Genomic DNA, 8426 nt, shown 5'->3' with positions numbered 1-8426 from the left:
AACAAACCTGCATGTTATGCACATGTACCCTAGAACTTAAAGTATAATAATAAAAAAAAAAACTAAAAAAAAAAAATTAAAAAAAAAAAAGAGAACTTTAGGATTCAATCTCATTTAACACCTTGATAATTCAGGAGATTGAACAATAGTTAATGAAAGTTGCAAATGGGTCCAAATTAATAGATGTTACCCAGATTTATTAAGAATAAAGAAAAATTTTTAAATGAAGTAACTGAGAGAGATAGTTTAAAAATTCACTCAATGAATAATTCTGGAAAACAAAACTAAACTGTGACTTGTGGGAATGGTGGTAAAATGCCATCCTAAGAGATTTCATGATATTCATAAAATGGCATGTTAATTGTGCTTCTACACAGATGGGATAGACGAACATAGCGTTGAACTACATCTATTATTTTGAGACATTTTAATATCAATGTATACATATTGTATGACATTAATAAACTAGAATCATTAACAGTAAAAAAGAGCTACAGTAGAATTAGTTGTATACTGGAACACTTGGCATATTCTGAGACATATAAAATATATGACAATCAAATTATGTAAATGAAAAAACTGTCACAAAATAAGCCCAGATAGGCAGAAGAAATTTATTAACTTTTCAAAAGTTGTAAGACCTCTAGTTTGGTATCTTTTATTGACCTTAATTGATAATAAAGTTATATTGTGTTGGTATAAAAAAAAAAAAATTTTTGTCAGGGCACACATAATTCTGGAAAAAGTGGACGTCTTAGCAGACAGGGTCCATCTGCCTTGTGCTTTATGTTTCTCTAAGAATGAGCAAAGATTCATATTCCCAACAGCACAAATACTTGCAAACTTGAACTCCGTCGTTTTATTTGTAGGTTTTTTTTTAGAGATGGAGTCTCACTCTGTCGCTCAGGCTGGAGTGCACTGGTGCATTCTCAGCTCACTGCAGGTTCAACCTCCTGGGCTCAATCAATCCTCCCACCTCAGCCTCCCACGTAGCTGGGATTCTAGGCAGAAGCCACCACACCCAGGTTTTAATGCCACAGTTTTTAGAAACTCCTATGATTCAGAAAGGAGTAATGAAATAGTTACTTTTGGTATGATGTTGAGGAAATCTCTGTAATTGGGTTTAGAAATCAAAGTAGAAATTAGATTATGATTCCATTGTATTAACACAAGTTTCACTTAGGTCTAATTTAGATTGTTGAGAGTCAGCATTACAGAGCACTTTTATGTGTGTGTGTGTGTGTGTATATGCTTGTGTGTGTATGTGTGTATGTATGTATATATATATGTGTGTGTGTATGTGTATATATATATATGTGTGTGTGTGTGTATATATATATAAAGGTTTGTAGCAGCATCATTGTGAAAACCAGAAGGCCTAGTCTGGATGCAATATTCAACATATCACTTTTGAGAACAGGGTTAACGGTTTGGGTTGCCTAAGATAACTTGATGTCCTTACAAACTTTTGATATTAAACTTTTATCTTTTAAAATAATTGTAGATTCACAGAAGGTAGCAAACATAGTACATAGAGTCCCATGAACCCTTCACCCAGCTTCTCCCAGTGGTAACATCTTTTATGACTTCAGCATAACACCATGATACTTGATATTAAAAATGGTTTAAGTTCATTCCAGGTTTGTAGCAAAGGAAACAAACGGGCCAAGTAATTTCATCTGAGGTGTAATTTCATCTGGCCTCCACTGTGGAAGATTGCATAGAAAAAGAATAGTGGTATATGCTCTTTTAAGATAAATAACCGTTAGTCATGTAAAAGGTGGTAATTCGTGTATGCGAGAGAACTATTCATTAGTTAGAATATGGTGTAAGGCTCATCTGCCTTACATTTAACATAGTGCATGATGGTTACCGACCAAGCTGGAGTCCCCACAACTTCATATATCCTCAAAATTGTAATTGAAAGTCTTCTATATTCAGTTGCCTATAATTAATATGACAATCCTTAAGTCACATAATATGTTCAATTCTGTAGAATAAATTGCACTATTCTAAGAGATTGTGTGTTTAAAATCTAATAAGACTCCCACACATTAATATTTCAATATAAATAATCATTAGATTCACTATTTGATAGCTGCTTAATTGAAATATATATAAATATTTTGACAAAGCAGCTTATCCATGTGGATGGATTTAAAAGAGCTAAGATTTCCAGTATCTTAATTTTTTTTGTATGATTGACATCTAAAAAGCTACACATACTTAATCTTAATGAGTTTGGGGATAAATATATACCTGTGAAAGCATCACTGTCAAGGTCATCAATATATCCAAAAGTTTCTTAGTGTGTGTGTGTATGTGTGTGTGTGTGTGTGTGTGTTTTATGAAACAGGGTCTCACTGTGCCACATAGGCTGGAGTGCAGTAGTGCAAACCATACCTCACTGCAACCTCAAACTCCCTGGGCTCAAGCAATTCTCCTGCCTCACCCTTCCGAGTTCATGGGACTACAGGCACACACCACCATACCTAGCTAGTTTAAAAATTTTTTTGTAGAGACAGGATCTTACTATGTTGCCCAGGCTGATCTTGAACTTCTAGCCTCAAGCTATTCTCCTGCCTCAGCCTCCCAAGGTGCTGGGATTACAGGTGTGAGCCACCATTTCTGGTTGCTTGTTTTGTGGTAAGAACAAAACATAAGATCTGCCCTACAGATCACTTGAAGTCAGGAGTTTGAGATCAGCCTGGCCAAGATGGTGAAACTCCATGTCTACTAAAAATGTGAAAATTAGCTGGGCATGGTGGCGGACGCCTGTAATCCCAGCTACCTGGGAGGATGAGGCATGAGAATCTCTTGAACCTGGGAGACAGAGGTTGTAATGAACTGAGATCGTGCCACTGTACTCCAGCCTGTGGGACAGAGTGAGACTCCATCTCAAAAAGAAAACAAATAAAAAACTGCCATTAACAAATGTTAAGTACACAATACAGTAGCACTATACTCGATAGATTTCCGAAACTTAGTTTTGTATAACTGAAACTTTGTACCCTTTAACCATCACTTCCCCATTTCCTTGTTCCCCTACCCCTGGCAACTACTAATCTACTCTCTGATTCTATGAGCTTGACTCTTTTAGATTCCACATATAAATGAAATCATATAGTATTTGTCTTTCTATATCTGGCTTATTTCTCTTAACGTAATACCCTCGAGGTCCATCTACATTGTTGCAAAGAGCAGGGGTTTTTTTTTTTGTTTGTTTTTTCTTTTTTTTTTGAGACAGAGTTTCACTCTTGTCAGCCAGGCTAGGGCGCAATGGCAGGATCTCGGCTCGGCTCGCTGCAACCTCTGCCTCCCGGGTTCAAGTTATTCTCCTGCCTCAGCTTCCCAAATAGCTGGGATTACAGGCGCCCACCACCACACCTGGCTAATTTTTGTAGTTTTAGTAGAGATGGGGTTTCACCATGTTGGCCAGGCAGGTCTCAAAGTCCTGACCTCAAGTGATCCGCCCACCGTGGCCTCCCAAAGTGCTGGGATTACAGGCATGAGCCACCGCTCCTGGCCCCAGATTTGGATATGCTAGTTTCCAGTAGTAAACACGAATTGCTTTCAGGATTAACATTTAGGTACAAAGAAAAAATGTTTACCTTCTGAATGGGCACAATGAATGAAACACTATATTAACTCCTCCATTTGTGTTAAGCTCATTTTTTAAAAATACCCATATTTCTGCAAGGATAAGCATACACATATACTACATCTTTTTATGCCATATGAATTCCTATGACAGTGTTTTATTTTTGTTTTAGGGTATAGCCTAGACTCTTAATGGTTAAGGATTCTATCTGAAATCTTTGTTCCACCTACCACCTACTTGCTTTGTCATCTTCTACGAATTTCTTTATTTCTCTCAAATTCAGCCACCTCATTTTTAGAATGTAAATGATAATAGCACTCTGCCTCATTGAGTTGTGAAAATTAAATGAGTTATTACAGTCAAGGCACAAAGAATAGTGCCTAGCATATCCTAACTGCTAAAAAGCTGTTAGCTATTATTATCATTGTGCTATAATTACTATTTTAAAACTATCATTATTACAAAACATATGATGCAAACTGACAGAATTGATGGGCGAAATACACAGTTATGCAATAATAGTTGGAAGCTTCAGTACAACACTTCAAATCTTGGATAAAACATCTAGACAAAAGACCAATAAAGAAATAGAGGCCTGAAACATTAAACCATCTAAGCCTAACAGACATATATAGAACATTCCATTCAACAACAGCAGAATGCACATTCTTATCCAGTGCACATGGAACATTCTTCAGGATAGACCATATATTAGGCTTTACAAGTCTCAATAGATTTAAAAAGTGAAATCATACAAGGTGTGTTCTCTGACCATAATAGAATAAAATTAGAAATCAATAAAAGAAGGAAAACTGGAAAATTCCCAAATATGTGGAAATTAAACAACAAGAACAACCAATGGGTCAAAAAAGAAATCAAAAGAAAAATTAGAAAATACTTAGAGATGAATGAAAAGTAAATCACAATATATCAAAACTTATGGGATGCAGTGAAGGCGCCCTCAGAGGAAAATTTATAGCTGTAAATGCCACTACTTGACCCGATGTGGTGGCTCATGCCTGTAATCCTAGCACTTGGAGAGGCCAAGGTGGGTGGATCGCTTGTGGCCATGAGTTCAAGACCAGCCTGGCCAACATGATGAAACCCCATCTCTACTAAAAATACAAAAATTAGCCAGATGTGGTGGTGCATGCCTGTAATTCCAGCTACTCAAGAGGCGGAGGCATGAGAATTGCTTGAACCCAGGAGGCGGAGGTTAAAGTGAGAGCCAACATGGTACCACTGCACTCTAGCCCAGGAGACAGTGAGATTCTGTCTCAAGAAACAATAGCAAAAACAAAACAAAACAAAAAAAAAACCACACAACGAAAATCTTAATAGCTAACTTTACACCTCGAGGAACTAGAAAAAATAGTGAATTAAACCAAAAGCTGGCAGAAGGAAGGAAATAATGGTTAGAACAGAGATAACTAAAATAGAGTATAGAAAAATAAGAGACAATAAAAACAAAAGTTGGTTCTTTGAAAAGGAAAAGAAAATGGACAAACCTTGAGCTAGACTGACAAGGAAAAGAGATATAAATATCTAAAATCAGAAATGAAGTTGGAGACATTATTACTAATATTACAGAAATGAAAAGGATTGTGAGAGAATACTATGGACAATTGCACACCAAGAAATTAGATAACCTAAATGAAATGGACAAATTCCTAGAAACACACAGGTTCCCTAAGGGACTCCAGAAGAAATGTAATGTCTCAGACTTACAACAGATTGAATGAGTAATCAAAAACCTTCTAAAAAGGAAACATCCAGGAGTACATGGCTTTAGTGGTCAATTCTACCAAACATTTAAAGACAAATTTACACCAATTCTTCTCAAATTCTTCCAAAAAATAGAATTGAAGGGAACACCTCCTGTCTTATTCTATGAGGCTAGCATTACCCTGATACCAAGCCAGACAAAGACATCACAAGGAAATTACTGACCAGTATCCTTACGAATATAGATGCAAGAATCCTCAACAAAATACTAGCAAATTGAGTCCAAGAGTGTATTTAAAAGATTGTACACCATGACCAAGTGGGATTTATCCTAGGAATGTAAGGTCTCAGGTAGTTCTCTCTCTCTCTTTTTTTTTTTTTTCCATAAGATGGGGGACTTTTTCACTAGAATCAATCTCTCTCTCTCTATCTCTCTCTCTCTCTGTCTGTCTGTCTCTGTGTGTGTGTGTTTTAAATTTTTATTTCAATAGATTTTGGGAGAACAGGTAGTATTTAGTTACATAGATAAGTTCTTTAGTGGTGATTTCTGAGATTTTGGTGCACCCATCACACGAGCAGTGTACACTGTATCCAGTGTGTAGTCACCCCTCACAGCCTTTCCCCTGAGTCCCCAAAGTCCATTGTTTCATTCTTATGCCTTTGCATCCTCTTAGCTTGGCTCCCAATTATGAGTGAGAACATACGGTGTTTGGTTTTCCATTCCTGAGTTACTTCATTTAAAATAATGGTCTCCAGTTCCATCCTGGTTGCTGTGGATACCATTATTTTGTTCCTTTTCTTGGCTGAGTAGTATTCTATGGTGTGTATGTGTATGTGTGTGTGTGTGTGTGTATATATATATACCACAGTTACTTTATCTACCACAGTTTCTTTATCCACTCATTGATTGATGGGCATTTGGGCTGGTTCCATATTTTTGGAATTGCAAATTGTGTTCCTATAAACATGTGTGTGCAAGTATCTTTTTCACATAATGACTTCTTTTCCTCTGGGTAGATACCCACTAGTGGGATTGCTGAGTCAATGATAGATCTACTTTTAGTTCTTGAAGGAATCTACACATTGTTTTCCATCATGGTTATACTAGTTTACACTCCCACCAGCAGTGTAAAAGTGTTCCCTTTTCACCACATCCATGCCTGCATCTATTAGTTGATTTCTAGACGTATGGCCATTCTTGCAGGAGTAAGGTGGTATTGCATTGTGGTTTGGATTTGCATCTCCCTCGTATGTAGAAGCTAAAAAGGCAAATTCACAGAAGTAAAGAGAAGAATGTTGGTTATTTAGAGGCCGGGGAGTGGGAAGATTGGGGAGATGTTGGTCAAAGGATGCAAAATTTCAGTTAGGAGAAATAAGTTCCAGAGGTGTATTGCACCACCTGGTGACTGTAGTTAACAATATATTGTATTCCTGGCCAGGCGCAGTGGCTCATGGCTGTAATCCCAGCACTTTAGGAGGCAGAGGTGAAAGGATCACTTGAGGCCAGGAGTTCAAGACCAGCCTGGTCAGCATAGTGAGAACCCTCCCCCACCCATCTCAAAACAAAGCAATATATTGTGTTCTTGAAAAATGCTGGGAGAGTGGATGTAAAGTGCTCTCACCATAAAAATAATGATGTGAGGGAATGCATATGTTAATTAGCTCAGTTTAGCCATTCCACAATGTATACATATTTCCAAGCATCACGTACATAAGACAATTTTTATCAATTTAATAATAATTTAGGGGAAATAGGATGTGGTATGAGGTGCTTTTACTTTGGTGAATGAAATTTTTACAAGAGATATTTATGTCTACTATCAGATATTTTAGTCATTTCATACTCCTCACAAAGTCAGTATAAGTTATTGCAAAAAAAATCATCTCTGGCTCCCAGCTAACCATGAGAAGGATCTGTCGTAAGAGCCTGATTATTGATAACAGGTCCTTAGTCCCAAGAGGAAGAGTCAGTGTTAAAGCCTTTTCAGAAACTTTCAAATCCATAGTTTCTGATTCAGGATTTTTCTGTATGGAATCTTATTCACTCCAAGCATGATATGATCCTCTATACTGAAATCTAGAGCTTTGTCTGTTCCAGAATGAACTTCTGTTTTGTTCTTTATATTTTTTACTATCTTTGTAAGAATTTTTGCATCATAAATGGTCTGTCTTATTGATGGGATTCAAAGTGTTTGACTTCTGAAGAAATAGAAGTTTTCCCACAAATAATTTGTATATGTTTTCACCTGTTTGATTCAAGTATGCGTGATAAGAGAATTAGGGGCAGAAAATACCATCTTCTGGGTGTGACACACGTAAGGCTTCCTTTAATACGCATGCAAACCTGACAGGTCAGTTTGCTGCTAGGTTAGGCAAATCTCTGTCCACTCCTCTTAGACATATGACTTCTCTCCACTAGGTGTCTGTATTAGTCTGTTTTCACACTGCTATAAAGAACTACCTGAGACTGGTTAATTTATGAAGGAAAGCGGTTTGATTGACTCACAGTTCCACAGGCTTAACAGGAAGCATGGCTGGGAGGCCTCAGGCAACTTACAATCATGGCGGAAGGCAAAGGGAAAGCAAGCACCTTATTTACTTGGTGGCAGGAGAGAGAAGAGAGTAAATGGGGAAGTGCTACACACTTTTAAAACACATCAGATCTCTAAGAACTCACTAAATGAGAACAGCAAGGGGGAAATCTGCCCTCATGATCTAATCACCTCCCACCAGGCCCCTCCTTCAACACATGGGGATTACAGTTTGACATGAGATTTGGTTGGGGATATAGAGCCAAACCATATCAGTGTGTTTGTGTGATACTGAGACTGCTAGCAGTTGCAAATTGTAAATCACATATATCACATTTACAGGGTTGTTTTTTTTTCTTACCATGATACATGTGACTATAGGTGATTACCTGGCATGTTTGAGCTAAGCCTTTATCACATAATTCACATTTGTCAGGCTCCTCACCCTTACATGAGTTCTTACGTGCGTTTTCAGCTAGTTACAATGCGTACATACCTTTCCACAGACGTGGCAGATACAGAGTTTGACTCCTTTATGTATACTCACATGCATTCTTAAGCTGATGGCT

This window comes from Colobus angolensis, unplaced genomic scaffold (genome assembly GCF_000951035.1).
Source record: "Colobus angolensis palliatus isolate OR3802 unplaced genomic scaffold, Cang.pa_1.0 Scaffold942, whole genome shotgun sequence".
In the NCBI taxonomy this organism is placed as follows: domain Eukaryota; kingdom Metazoa; phylum Chordata; class Mammalia; order Primates; family Cercopithecidae; genus Colobus; species Colobus angolensis.
This window is presented reverse-complemented; position numbering follows the sequence as displayed.